Source organism: Notothenia rossii, assembly GCF_949606895.1.
Source record: "Notothenia rossii genome assembly, chromosome: 12".
In the NCBI taxonomy this organism is placed as follows: Eukaryota; Metazoa; Chordata; class Actinopteri; order Perciformes; family Nototheniidae; genus Notothenia; species Notothenia rossii.
In genome coordinates, this window is record NC_136911.1 from 18257630 (window position 1) to 18273189 (window position 15560).

The 15560-nt window shown below is 40.2% G+C and overlaps 1 protein-coding gene across 2 annotated transcripts in view; it reads right to left on the bottom strand.

Annotated features, from left to right (window-relative positions):
- LOC307026122 (cadherin-18) overlaps positions 1–15083 on the bottom strand; it is a 75134-nt gene extending 60051 nt beyond the window's left edge. Inside the window, exon 1 of one of the 2 annotated variants that reach the window (XM_079661267.1) lies at positions 14906–15083. The gene's annotated coding sequence lies outside the window, so the exon portion shown is untranslated. Of the gene's footprint in view, positions 1–476; positions 538–14905 lie in introns of those variants that run through there. The other variant, XM_079661268.1, reaches the window with a different exon arrangement.
- Positions 15084–15560: the final 477 nt, after the last annotated feature.

Genomic DNA, 15560 nt, shown 5'->3' on the forward strand with positions numbered 1-15560 from the left:
TGTGTGTGGAGCGTTTAACAGGATGGGTTATGCACAGCAGCAGCCACAAAGATTTTGGCAGGCTGCATACAAAAGTGGCTACATTTGCACGCACATGCAATTCTGTTTTGATCTGGTGTTGTAAATGTGCCACATCGTTGCACCGGATGACATGCTATGACATTACCACAGGGATCTGTCGTTTACTTCCCCTTGTACACCGTTCTGCTGCTGGAACGCTCATTAGAGCACCAAATGTGTATTATAACGATGCTGAAAACAACGACAAATGGACTGTTTACTGCTGTTTGATCCATGTTTGCTTCAAAACTACAGGGCCCAGTTGTTTTCAAAGATGTCCATTTTAAAAAAGATTCAATGGGCTTGGAAATGAAAGTCACATACGGGTAGGGAATTCAGAAATGATGAGGGGGTCTGACTTGTCTGTGTTTTAAAAGCATTATTATTATTTTATATGAACTCATTCACTGAATTACCTTAGCTTATACGTCGGTCAAAGCAAGCAACTCAAAGATTAACCGTCTTGTGGGACCTTCTGATTCCTTAAAGTGGCCTATTATGAACATTTGATTGTCCATATTTGTATTGTGTGCCTCCACAGTAACGGCCCGTCCACACAGCGGCGTGCGTTGAAAGCTTCACCATTCACTTTGAATGGGATGACGTCACTTTTCGCCGAACTGCATTGTGGGAAGCGAAGCGGAGCGTTGCTAGCGTGGCTCGCTGCAAAAGTTGAGCAATGTTCAACTTTTGAAGCCTCGGCAGAAGCGTCAGCCAATCGAATCATATGCCAATACAAGCTCTAGCCAATCAAACCGCTGCTTGTGTGTCAGGGGCGGGAGATTCATGTGATTGGTTGTTGGTCGAGTTTCAAACACGCCCGCCGGAAAGCTTCAACGCACGCCGCTGTGTAGACGGGCCGTGACATGTGTCCATGCTTTAAAGTTAATGTAAAGGATCTCTCTTTGCTCCTCTGATACTTTATTTTACATTTTGCTGGTTTGGGAAGGAAAACAAAGGCAGATACAAAACGGTCTCTGTCTCCTTAGTTATTCATGGAATAGGGACAACTCAATAACAGCCAATCAACTGGTCATGTAAACAATCTAAATGGAATAGCCAATAGCCCACTGATGACAGAGCAGGGGGTGAAATACTTAAGAGAAAGGCAGAAAGATAATGCAAAATGAAGACAACAATCGAAACAGAGCTGCTGAGAGACATACACCTCGATTCAGAGTGTCAGAGAGGGGCTCCTGTCTCCTGCCGCTAATAGCTAATGTTTCGGGCTCCTGCTAAGAGCTCACCCTCTGCTTTCGATTTCACAGCATCAGCTCTCTGTCGGTGTCAAACAGCAGACAGCAGAAGACTGGGGCGGGTCAAAACACATATCAGTGAACCACTGCTCTGTCCTCAGAACAAAGAGGGACAGTCACAGAGACTCTTGACTCTTCCCCTCACCTGGAAATAAAGCAAATACAAACATTTTGCAGCCGTTAATAAGACCTGTTGGTAATAAAATAAGAGGGTAAAATAAGATCATTTGTGACACAGAAATCTCACTGTTAAATGTTCCTGATGCCTGAACATGAATTTATCTTTACGTGTTTGTTGTTACAGAAGCAGCTTTCAATGAACCTGCTGGAAATAGAATGCAAGACTAAAAATACCCTCTGCACAGATATATGCAATATGAGCTGTAGCACCTCATCTAAAGCCACTAATACCCTTTGTATTGCCTACGGCATATAGCTTTGCTGTGCTGGGAAAATGCTTCGTCTGCGCTGGAATAGAAGGCCGCTGTGTCAATAATAGCTGTTGGGTAATACAATAATAAATACAGTGAGACAATATAAATGTGCGTAGATCAAATATTGGTGGTTTATTTGTATTATTACCTTTGTTATTGCAGAACATTTTACAAATGAATGAGCAGGTGTACCTTATGGAATTTGATTTATACGTGTTTTTGCTTCGATGTGATAAATAACCTGACATTTCCAAGTGTGTTTCAGGATAAGTAAAAAAAAAAAAGAATACACATTTTGAATATCAAAAGAAGGATTTCATCTAAATGAGGAAATCATGTGAGGAAATACTTTGAGTTTTGCTAGAGGCTTGTGTTTTATAACACAGTATTACTAACAAGGGAATCACTTAGAAACGTTCTGCTGTTTAATTCACGAAACAACTACAACATTTGGTTTGTTTCTATGCGACGTCTTGTTGCCTTTCTCTCAGTGTCAGTTCATTCTTACTTACTTACGTACCTGAAGATGTTTCACTTCATACAAATCAAACACTTTTTTACACATCATTTCTATTGACATTAAGAGAGTATGCAGTGTTTCTTTCAATTCCTTTATGCTTGGATTTCCATTATATATCAGCACCACATAAAACAACTCCCATCTTGGTTTGGCTCTTTGAAGAATCAAAAAGTATGACACAATTATACAGTCCATTAGACATAAAAGCAGCTATACCTGTCATATACTCTTCAAGTGTTGAACTGTGAATAGCAGGCATCACAGAATGTACTTTTCAGCTACTGTAAATGCTGTATAAAATAACATGTTTTTAAGAGTTAATGCCACGTGATAATAGCCCTGTTTGACTAAATTACAAAAATGCATTTCGTTGATCACTACCTAAAAAAAAAATGCTTTGTGCCCTGGGTGATGTGACCCAGCTCATTGTTTGTGAAACTAAGCAGATTAGTGTGATAGTGTGGGACAATCCTCTGAATGTGCGGCACACCCTGGAGCTTCCACAAAATTGGAGGAGACAAAAAGGTTGAAGAGAGGTGCCAGCCATTCAGGAGGGTTAGCCAAGCAGTCTGTAGTATTTCTACAAAGCCATCCTACAAAAACACTCGGGGCTGAAAGGATCGTTTCAGGGTTTGTCTTTTTTCCACTCAGGTCTAGGTTGTTTTTTGTAGGCTACATGATTTAGTTATATATCAGGATTCTTTGTGGAACGTTTTTTTTGGCACATACTGTAAGCATCACCCACTCTTGTGTGATGACGGTTTTGTAGAAAACAACAGATGTAAGATGTCTAGATTATTACAGATTCTCTGCTGGAGCATGCGTTGAAAGCCTTTCTCACCTTGAGAGTAGTTGCTGAGCCAGAATCTCTCCTCAATTTCAGCCCAGAAACAAACATGGCATGGTTGCAATTCCCCTATCCTGATAGTTTCCCAAGCACTCATCTTCGATACAACTCCATTGCTATGAATCAAAATCCAATCAACTTGAGTATTTTTCCATAAGAGAATGATTGATATATTAAGTTAACTTGAGCACAATACAACTTTGATCACAATACATATTCTATGAATGGTCTCAAGGGTTAGGGTTAGGGCTCTTTCATGCCACCCTCTAAAATCTGACTGCGTGGAAAACATGACACGTTTCATTTAAAATCGGGAAGAAATAAAATCGAATAAATTATTCAAAACTCCCTTTGTACATCTTTTCCACTGCACCAACAATCTTAACATTTTGAAAGAGACAATAAAAAACATATTTAAAAAAAGAAGCAAACAGCACTGCTTACTAACCAGGTTTCCTGGGCTGTTGAACGTGACACGACAAAAAAGGAAGGTATACTTGTCTAATGTCATTGGGAAATGAGTCCATTGCTTTTTCAAATAATTGTTTACCCCACGTCAAAATGACTGTGTGTAATTATGGTGCACAAATGTTATTATAATCATGAACCGGCTATTTAGATAACACTCTTCGATCCGTCATCTTGCAAAACAGAGATCTGGAGATCAATTCTCTTTCTTTCTGCCTTCAGTGATGCTGCTGAGAGTAATTTGCCTTTCGGGCTACAGGCAGAACAACTGTCTCAGTAACATTTTAAATGAAGGTGCAGGCTGGGAAAAAAATAGAATGAAAATACTTTGCTGTCAAACACACTTGTGCTGTAGAGTACGTACAAGGACAGTTAAAGCCCTCTTTGTAAACAGTCCAGGAGAAAACAGGACTACACGGACGCAACAACTAGTCATCCGAAGCTTGAAATAATGACATAATATAACTATCCCTGCATCTATTTGCTCGTGTAGTAACAAAACAAATGCTACAATGTCGCTTTTTCAATCTTTCTTCTGCTCTTGTGGGTAATTAAAAGCAATAAGCAGCAGGTTTTTAAACACAGATTAGGCCTGAAGGTAATTAGGCTCATTGCAGTAATGACTCCCACTGAGTCATGTGGGCAGGCTGGTGTGTCAGTCAACCCCTCCCACCATGTCTCCTAAAGTCAACAGCAACTTGTCCTTCCAGTAGACTACCCTCCAAACACCATCTGTCCTCACCCTCAGCTTTGATTACCTCCAAACTAAACGCAGCGCTCCTCACATGGCTCGGCAGCGCAAAGGTTGCAAAGATGAGAGCGGCGGGACTCTGATGGTTTCATCTCTTCGTGTTAACATGTCAAGTTAAACAACCTTAATTATATCTGGGAAGTAGGAGTTCTCTGTTTTTTTTTCTTGGTGTCAAATTACAAAATATGCCTGCACTCGTCAACCTCACTATATGTTGTTTGGCTGCTTAATGAGAGCGGGTTGGAAGATGGAAAATGTCCCATCTGTTGTGTGTTTAATGGTTGGATTCTTGAGCTCCAATCATACAGTGGGAGAGCCAGGATGGAGCAGACAGCACCCATCTGCTGGCCACTGCAGGGGAAAAACACTGTTTTCCAACTCGCATCAAAATCATTTAGTTTATTTCTCTCTGCAAGCGTCTTCCACAAAAGAAACTGACACATGTTGGCCGAGGGGCTCAAAGTTGCGATCATTCATCAGTTATTGATTGGTCTGTATATTGTCTTTCCTAATTAACCCATTGATTATTTAGCATATTGCCTTGGTACCAGTTGGGGAATGTAACAAAGTATATTTACTCAAAGTACTGTGCAATGATGCGGGACTATTTCCATTTTTGTTCTACGTTAAAATAAAATACGGAAAAAACACTTTACAGAAGAACTGGTTAGCTGGTTAGCAGAACCTACCCAATTGGCAGATAATATACTGTATCAGCATCAATAAACATGTAACTAAGTAAGTTCTAATTTATTTTTAATCATCTATATTTTTTGGGATGTTTTTTTGAAGTTATATTAGATATTTATACATTACCTACTTTTACCTCTAATACTTTACTTTCATTTTGCTGATCATCCTTACTAACTTTTACGTCTTAAGGACCTTACACACCAAACTGACACCAAACTGACACCAAAGAACACGTCCCGACGGAGCGCCCCCCGGGATTTAAGTCTTGCTCTATCTAGTACAAGAGAAAACGGCGGATTGAAAAAGGAAATACATTTGGCTCACCTACATATCTCAGTCCTCTTCATTTCTCAGAAGTCTAAATTCAGGTTGAGGCTGGAAGATTTTGGCAGACCTTTCCGTTTAACAAAACACAGAGCAGGTGGGCTTTGCAACAAGGAGAGGGCCCTGTGTGTTCTCATGCACAAAGTACGGCTGAGGCTATTCGCATTAGCATTTCATACACAGATAAGCTTGCTTTCTCGCTGCCAGGTAGAATCCCTCATGAGTGGATAGAAGTGCGAGAGATTTGGGAGGTTTCGCAGATGCTCGCCATACTGATTTTCAAATGCCTACAGAGACTTGTGGGGAGTGTTAGGAGCAACAAATATGCCACCTCACTGTGCAAATAGAGAATAATCTGGCGCTGTAGACAGTCTGAGGGATGTGTGAGGAGGGAGTAAAGTATGTTGTGTGGGCCGGGGGGATAATGGTGTTTTCACGCTGACATTTATTTTTCTTCACATCATTAACACAGAACTAGGGCTGCAAGATTTGGAGAAAAAATATCGAAATGCAATTATCAGACTGATTAATCAACCAGACAAATACTTTTTTAAAAATTCTATAGAATATGTTTTCTGAGAAATCTCTGGATGACCACAATCCTTGATTCTGAATGCTATATTCTACTTGTTCATCTTTATGCCGTAACGCAACAAAGAAAGCAACAACCGAGCTAACTATTTAAAAAAAAAGCAAATTTTAAGGTAAACGTGAATCTTGACTTCCTTACTAATGGGATTCTCACAATATTTCACCAGTGTTGTTACCCTGATTCTGTTTTTGTAATTGTATTCTTTGACTGCATTGTTTTGATATATTGATTTGAGAGGTTATGTTCTGATTGTTATAATTGGTGAATGTTTATGTTCTCCTTCTTTTGTAAGACACCTTAAACTCAAAAACAAGTTCTGGTATAAGGAGGATATTGAGCTTTAAATTGGGCTCCTGGCAACGGATGTTTGTTTAGGCCTATTGAGATTAATTTCCATACATGAGGAGGCGTCTGACACGTTGGCACATGTGTTGACAGTTTGGCAACAGAGCTCTAGCTAACGAACACAGTCCTCGGGGCGAGGAAACCGGCAGATGTTGCCACAAAGTGAATGGTTCAATCCCAATCCTGGAGACGGTTCTTAGGAAGTCTGCTTACACTACTTCAACTGCAAAGGGAGTACAGTCAGTGTTGACTGACAGTATGAATTATGCAATGTTTTCCTGAAGAAACAGTGTGCAAATGTATCAAAATAGAAGCAAAGCAAAGAATCATATCGAAAGCTCGAAAAATGAGGCAAGAATGATTCTATTTGCTCGGCCATTTTTTGATACTCCACCATCTACATATATATAGGCACCCTTCAAATAGGATACATAGCATTTAAACTTCCAGAAAATAGGTTGACTAGCTTGTTTATAAAACAAAGGATTGAACTCAGCCCTTTGCAGAGTTATTCAAGCAGCATTAACATTCCCGTTGTGGTCTTCACTCTGGCGGACAGTCCCCCTGCGGCTCGCCTCTCTTCCACCTCAGATCTGTGAATCAGTAGGGACGCCTCGTCCATCTCCCCTCCTCTCACTCTCATAAAGCGTCGGTCCAATTAACATCTCTCTCACATCTCAGCGTCCAGGAGCTGCACGCTAAGGGTGAGCAGGTCTGACAGGCGCACGGCACACTAATGTTTTATCAGTGCCACGTATCAGGGTTTCCTGCGACACCTACCACTAACTGACGTGACTCGCCTTTTTCTCTCTGTCACGATACTGCATTTTTTTAGTCTATATTCTTTGTACTAAATCGAAGGTCTGTCAAACACTGAAGGTGTAAAATATGCTGCATTGTTTTTTATGAAACCCGTTGAGTTCCTAAAACCCTAACCCTAAATTAAAAAGCAATGTTGCTTGTGCAGAATTACAGAACATTTCAGTGCAAACCACTGAATACCTTTTCAGATTTTTCAATATTGTGGATTAAAAATAGTAGCGACAGAAACTGCACCATCACCTTAGTTTAAACTCAACAGTGTCTGCTACGTATATTCTGCTGAGCTCTCCTAGAGGAACATGCTGGATGTCTACCAGTTTATTCTGTGTACACTGTTGAGTATAAGAGTGTTCGGGAAACGCCTGAAGCCTCCAATGTGAATCTATTGGGGGATAAGTATGATAAAAGATTTGCCCAGGTGAATAAAACATAGGCTTCCCTTGAAGGAGCTGAAACCTCCCGAATGGGACCAAAAGGCATACCCACCACCCCGATGCTTTCAAGCAGAGAACAAAATAAAAGACTGGGAGGCAGCCCCAAGGATCCTCGGCAGAAACGCACAGCGATTACATAATGAAAGTTCATCCTTAAGAGCTATTTAAAAAAAGGCAAAGTCTCTGAGCAAACACTCGCAGATGTGAGATGGAAATCCAATCCCATTAAGTATTCATGCAGCATATTGGCAATCAAATGCATTTTTTTTTGGTTTGACACTATTCCCATAAAACGGTTACAAAACTTAACAAAGAGAATATTCTCATCTGTCTGCAGCTGCATTTCTTTATATTATATATAACATTTCCCTGCTACATCACAGTTTGAATCCTCAGCAGCTTTTTGCTGTCTACATTTTAATCAAACACTGCTGAAGATTGGAGGCATACATTTCTTATTATGTATTTAAAAATAATTTACAACAACCACACAATGCTAATTTGGAGTGTAAGCCAGAGCAGTGTTTCTACAACAAATTAAACAGTGATGTTTTGCAGACTTGTTGATGTGAAGGATATTATAACGTTTTTTTGCATGGCTGGAAAATTGTAACCGCCCCCTTCTTGAAGTAAAAAGATTGTAAGCGTGCAAGTCTTGAAAAACACAGAAATTCAAATATTGAAGGTAAGGTCTTGACTGATAATTAAATAAAAATCCTTAATGCTTTCTTAATTTAAATTAATTCACTTATAGTATCCAAATAGGGACAACTTTATTGATTGTTTTCATGAGGTCAAAATCACAGTGTCATAATCATTGGCCTCATAAATATGCTCGTCCACGATGAGAGCCAGACTTCCTCTCCCAGTGCTGAGTGTTCTTTAAAGAAACACTTTGCTGCCCATTTGTCACTGACAGTGAGAGTGGGAGATGAATCATTCTAATGTTGCTTTCACCCATACTGAAGAAAGTCAAAGTGCAACAATGTCAGCATGATGCAGACTGCAGTGTGTCCCAAAGTAGGAAATTTGAAAATCAAAAAAAAAGGAACCGCTAGATGACAATATTCTAAACGTGGGGAATTAAATGTACATGAACAGAAAATGTATCTTTCTGTGGATATTATGAGCCAGGTTGCTCTGTTGGATTTTAATCAAGAAAACTCTATTCTAAATACATTTGGTTTCCCTGAAAGCAAACTAAATGCCTCCAAGGTGTTCTCACTTTCTGCTTGATTAGGCTTTTCCACCACACCTCCAGAGCTGATGAGTTCATGGAAAACATCTTGCAGCTCTCACCAGCTGATCACCCTGATTGCTGTTTGTCTAATGCTTATTTAAGCCTCCTGAACCTCCTGGCCTGTAAGACAATGACCACAGCTTTCACCTCTCATTCCTACACTGGGATCTTTTAGTGCAGGAACTCAAGTGTTTTCAATATTTTTTAACCCAAAATTGTAGAACAGTTCCTGTTCTAAAGATTTAGAATGGGTCAATCCCAGAGTTTTAGTAGTAAGGGGGGGATCATTTATGCAGTGTAAAATGTCATTTTAAGGGGGTCCCAATGTGGTTTTGGGGATATCCCTTTCCTGTAGTGTGTTATATAGGTTATGTGCATGTAAACATGTCACGGTAGAGGCACAACATACAATTGTGAAACCTGAAAATGAGCATAATGGGCCCCCTTTAAGCAAGTAGTTTTAACTACCAACCTCCAACCCACAACTCATCATGTCAGCCCCCAAGCAGTCATATGTCAATAATATGTCCCATGAATCTCACTCAACAAGTGACAGATAAACTGTTAGATGAATGTCCCGTAGATGTCACGCAATAAACCCACACAGTGTGAAGTCAATCAGATAAACATTTGGTGAGAAAATCCAAGGACATGCATACTGACTCTTTCCATTAAAAAAAAAGTTTGGACTGAACTGCAAAGGGTGCAATATTCCCAAGAGGGAAGTAAAATTCTGGAAAGCTCAAGAACAATGTTCAGTATTGACCTATGAAAATAATCATTTCCCCATTGAAGGACAATACTGTGTGTTGTGTTTGACAACCGGGATATTTGATAAATTTAAAGGTGACAAGCACTTTATTGATAAGAGACCATTTCAGTAGCGGACAGGATTTGCCACAGTCTGATCAATGAAGGTTCTTTACTCCAAATGATAATGTCACTGCAAATCCTTACAGGAATCAGTCTATCTGGACACCCAGTCATGTGAGGCATTCAAGAGGTGCACGCAGGAGAATATCATAAGGGACAGCAGAACAAATAAGTTAAATGTCAATACCATTGCATCTACAGGTCTTAAGTGGCGATGAATGCACAGCAGTTTTTATCCCTTTCTACTATTCCCTTCCCCACAGATTTTCTTTCAATTGGTCAATAATGTCTTCATTGTCAGGTGGATAATAGTCATGTATTGCCTGTGAAGCTGTTGGATTCCAGAGTGAGTGAGTAACACATGGGGTTAAAGTAGCAACCTTAGAGAATGTTTTTGCTTGATTTTTGTTGCAAAGTTGGTACAAAACAGTGCTGCACTTTCAATTATTTAAGGATTGACATTGCAATGAATGGTCATATCACAGGATGTGTGATGCCAGGTAAGGCAAAGTAACTCAAAAAGGCCATACTACAACCCTTTGCTACTTGTTACAAAAGAACATTTCCTTGACTAATTTACGAGACAAGTCTAGAACATTATTTACCGATGAAAGAGTTCCTGAATACACATCATGTTGCTAATGAGAGACATGCTAGCATAGCGAACGACCAATCACAATCATTCTTGTCATCCTCAAACAACCAAAGCAACTAATTGTCAACCATTAGCTGAAAACAACGAGGAAAGGGAAAAGGGGGAAAAAAGGGAAGATTTTACAGCAGAAGATTTTGTTGAAATATTTCAGCTACAGAAAAATAAATGTTAACCAAAACAGGTACTTGTTGTACTTGTCTCTGTTTTTTCCCCAATATTCTGCAGGCATTGTGGGAAGCAATCGTACAAATAGATTTGAACAAAACTGTGTTCATTTTCTGTGAATGACTTCAGAAGGTGCCTCTCTTTTCCTCCTTCATTATCCCTGCTAATCTTATCTCTTGCTGTCCTATTCAATTTATCCCAAACAACTGATGCCAGAGATTTCTAGTACAATGTTTATTCCATGTGTAATGCTCAATGTTGGGGGAAGAGAGAGAGACAGAGAGGGAGGGAGGGAGTGTGTGTGTAGACATCACGTCTGATAAGGAACTTAATGACAAAATGCATCCATCTTTTATCTTTGTAAACCACACAATAACATCACAGTGCAGCATTAAAAGCAGGGGATTATTTCACCTTGTCACATTCAGAAGATGGCATGTCTGACCAAATCTATAAACACTTTTTCAAAGCTTAATTCTGACTTGCAGAGAACCCCTGGACTGTCAGTCTTGGTTGGCAGACAGACAGTGAAAGACCAGATTTGGTTTGCTATCTGTGGGAGAGACTGTTGATGTTTGGATGAGAGCATGATTCATCCTTTGAATGGCCCTTTGACTGTGCTGTTGGAACAATAATCCACTGTTATTTATCCTGTCTAGTCTGCTAGTGATATGATAGAATCACCATGGAGGCCATCACCATGTAGTAGGGCTGCTCAATTAATCGTATTTTAAATCGAAATTACGATTATGGCTTGCAACGATTACAAAAACAACAATTACTTTTTCTTTATTTTTTCAAATAATTTTTTTTTGTATTGGTTTTTCAGTTGAATTATACTTAAAGTTCAGGTTAATCAACTGTCAAAAACGTACTGTTCAAATGTTTGTTCTCCAATAAATTGATGTTTTCAAAGTAAATGGATAATTGTTTTTAATAATCGTGATATCAATTATTGACCCAAATAATCGAGATTATGATTTTTGCCATAATCAAGCAGCCACCTGGGGGGAATCATCTCTGCATGGACCATTGATGCATCTGGCTTGCTACAAAGATACATAAGGCACAATCTAGAGATAGCACCACTATCAGGGCCATTTAGTAATCCACCTTGATGATGTTGGGGTTGTATCGGAAAACAAGCATCAGATGCAAAGATGCTAAAAATACTTCAGTTCCCTTAGTGCAACGTATAGCATCTCATAACAGCCTCCCTTAACTCTACACCTTCAGTCTGCAACAGAGGATTTCTGTTAGTCACCAAGCCTGAGGCAAGATAGAAAAAAATAAGCCTGACATCATCAGCGATTTCTCAGTAGTAGACTGTGCATATACTGTAAGGTTGCCATTGCCTGCCCATAGCCAAATAAGTGTTCCTTCTTTTTTGTTAGTGTTACCGTTTCTGAAACCCAGAGCAACATAGAAAAATGACAAAAATAACCTCCCAGCTAGCACTGACATAGCGCTAAACTGAGGTTTATAGGTCTGGCTATGCGAGACGATATTATTGCATGTTTTCCCACTGGTTATGTACAAAGTTTCGCTACAGTAAGCAAGCTAGGTTAAACACAGAAAAACCTTGGCTCACACCCGAGTGGACATATTCAAAATAAAACAAATTCACGCCACTCATTAATTTTGCAAGACCAGTCTATGCACCATCAAGAACAATTGTCATTAGTTTAAACAGAAGTGTTTTTTTGCCCCAAATTATGATGTTCAGCCAGACTTTTCTTTGACGAGACACTGCTAAAACTAATTTCAGAGTGTAGGATAGCTATTCAGGACCATGTTCTCAAACTACCCCAGAGCCACATACAGAACCTTCTGTACATTTAGTTAAGTGCATCTTAAAATTAACTTTAATATGAACGTTAACTTCTACTTCTGGCCTTCAAGAGAGAAAACTGTTCTACATACAAATGTTAGCGTTAAGTGACTTCATACAAACTTTTCTAAAAGGATCATTTATGTTATTTATATGTGAAGTTATTCCACAATGCTTAGGTATACATACAGTTTAAAGATGTCTGCTGTGTTGCAAGACTAGCATAATAAGTGACTGATAATCGCAACATATTTTATTCTTGAGTTGATACAAACAACAGTTGTGTAACTAGCGTTGAATCAGGAATGCAAGTAATTAACATGTTCAGTTTGGCCTTTGTGCATTTATCATAATGTCAACATCAAACACAGTTATTTGAACACTGGATTGTGTTTTTAAGTAAAACAGACACACTGTTGCTGCTTCAGTTAAGATTAATCACTGTTGAATTAGCTCAGTAACCTTTTCCAACAAAGAAACATCCACAGGCTTGAATTACACGCACACAATTATGTAAACAAAGACTATCTAATAAAGGGTACTGAGGCCACCTTTGGCTTTTCAAAACATTAGCAGTTGGCCTTGGATTGCTTTCAGCCAAGAGCTTTCCTGTGTTTAATAGGATTCAATAGTGAAATAGCCTGCAAACAGTGAAGCAAGTTTATTATAGTATGAGTGTTTTAGAGTGCCATTGTATATTTAATATTTGTATTTTCTCTGTCAGACTGACGGAGCAATTTGAAGGCCTCTCTTAGCCATGCTAACTTGCCAATGCCTTATGTCCTTTTTATCAAAACAAAATCAAAATCCAGAGAACCATTACTCAGAGCTCCACTTCCAGACTGCAGCTTGCTTTCTAGGTCTTTTTACATGTTGTCAATCAATTCCAGTCTGTCCTACTTGAAAAATTGCATACCATTACAACATGTCAAATTCAAACACCAATTACTAGGCTTCTTTACAACTTGGAAAGCTGCAATATGTTTGGTTTAACATATCAATGAGGTGTTGATTTCTGCTCCCAAAGCTAACACGTACTGCGTTATGGCTTTTAATGTTACATGGCTAACCCTGCCTCTGCAGTTGTGATGGTTAATTCCAAGTAAAGATCGGTAATTATATAGTGCTGCTGCTGTTTTATCTTCCTCGCTTGATCATGTGAAATGTGGGAAATGTCAGTGATAATGGCTTATACATCGGAATGAATTAGCTCTGAAAGGATGGACGACGGATGTTCAGCAGGGGGCCTCCTGAGGCGTATGCCTTCCGTACATGCCAAACAGGCCTACAGGTATGTGGTGCATAAAACATAATATCATCCTGCTAAAAAATCACCAATGCTTACTAACTGAAAGATCATGTGGGACATTTATCAAGCACACATGAAAGCATTTGCTGGGTAAATGTTTCCAAATGTGAAGATTTGCTTCAGTAAATGGAATCTGGAACATTGTACTGGACTATTTTTACTAATTCCTGACATAATGTAGACTAACTAATGAGCCAGTTATCTGAATTGATTAGTTAAGTAATTATGAAAACGTTGTTTTTTAGCCCTAGCCCACCATAAGTGGCTAAATAAGAACTGCTACAGCATACATGTCCTCAGGCCCCAATTAAAGAAAGAAAAACATTATGAATTCCCCCCAAAGCACTGTTTCTGATCATACATGTAAATAACATGGATTTATTCAGGTCTGCAAGAGCCAATGATTCATATACTAGAGTCATTCTGTAAACTATTCAGAAACATACCACACAGCTTCTGCTGTGGCCCAACAACATGCCAGTGAATCACACGACCCTTGCCGTCCTTCTTAAAATGTGCAAACACACCAGGGAGGTGATCACCTTGCAATACTAATGATTGGCAGCCATAACATTTTTTTCCTAATGCTCACCAGAAGCCCATGAATGCAACATTAACAGGGACAGCTGAGCATCTGTCACTTGGCTTTCTGAACACACGCCTGTCAAAGCATTCAGTCTTTCAACTCAAAACGAGTCTTTGTGTTTTCCTCCCTCTACAGAGAGTGGATGTTGGAGAAAAAAGCTCGACTTATTCAGAGGCTGCATTCAGAGTGGACTCTGTTTCCTGCAGTGCGCGTAAATTCGGTCTGCCTACCCTGGTGCGGCACACGCATCAGATGGATCGGGTAGCCTCCAACTCCCACTCTGTTACAGCAGTCTGTCTATCATTCATAACTCCATAGTGTGTGCAAAAACACCTTAGGAGAATCAAACTGAGACGCACAAGAGCCAAACACACTCATTATATCCCCAGAATGAGTGAGAGAAAGTGCGCACGCTTTTGCTGCTCCTTACATCGCCTGCTTTTTTTCTCCTCACAGCATTTTTTCCCGGGATGCCCATTGCAAACGCAGTCAAACTCACCGCTTACGAGCGCGCGCACATGCCCTCCCGCACAAGTCTCCTATTCATATGCCAACAACACAGTAGCCTATAGGCGGGGGCACACGCCTGGGCACACGCCTGCGCAACGCTGACAGTTACGCGCACAGGTGCACATTCAAAAACTTACACTCTAATACGGATAACAGCTCCAAGCAAAACAACTTAATTCCTCTCTCTTACCTCTCCGCGTGAACTCCCCTGAACACACATGGCAGCATATTAAAGGAAAAGGCACGCGAGTTTGAGTTTGTTCCTCATTTATCTTTCGCTCCGTGTCTCAGGTGCAAAGTAAAGCTTCCTTCCTCTCCCGGGCAGAGCTTCACTGCACGGCTTCCAGAGAGCCGATACTCTCCCTCTCTCCACAGTGTGTGTGCATGTGTGTGTGCGTCCGAGCCGGTGCATGTGTGCGAATCTCTCCTCCGGAGCCTCCTCCAATCCTGCCCGGCTACTGCGGCGGCTGAAGCCGAGGAAGGCATCTGATTGGTTGGTTAACAGATCAATCCATGGCTGTTAAGCTCGGACCGGCCTCCACGTGCCTCCCCCATGCCTCCCCCATGCCTCTCTACCTCTCTCTCTCCATTATCTCCTTCTCCTGCTCTGCTCCTGTCTTCCTCTGTTAACACGTGATTATATAAGATAGTGATCAGGAAGCGATATCCTTATCTCATTTTCTTACACACTCTCACACACGCATAGCGCTAGACACAGCTTACCTTCCCTGGCTGTCCCAGTAGGATAGAGAGCTTCAACAGGGAGGACAACTGCATATATGCAGGCACAAACTCTGTATGAGATGCACACTATATGCTGCACTGATTCTCTCATTTAAAAACAG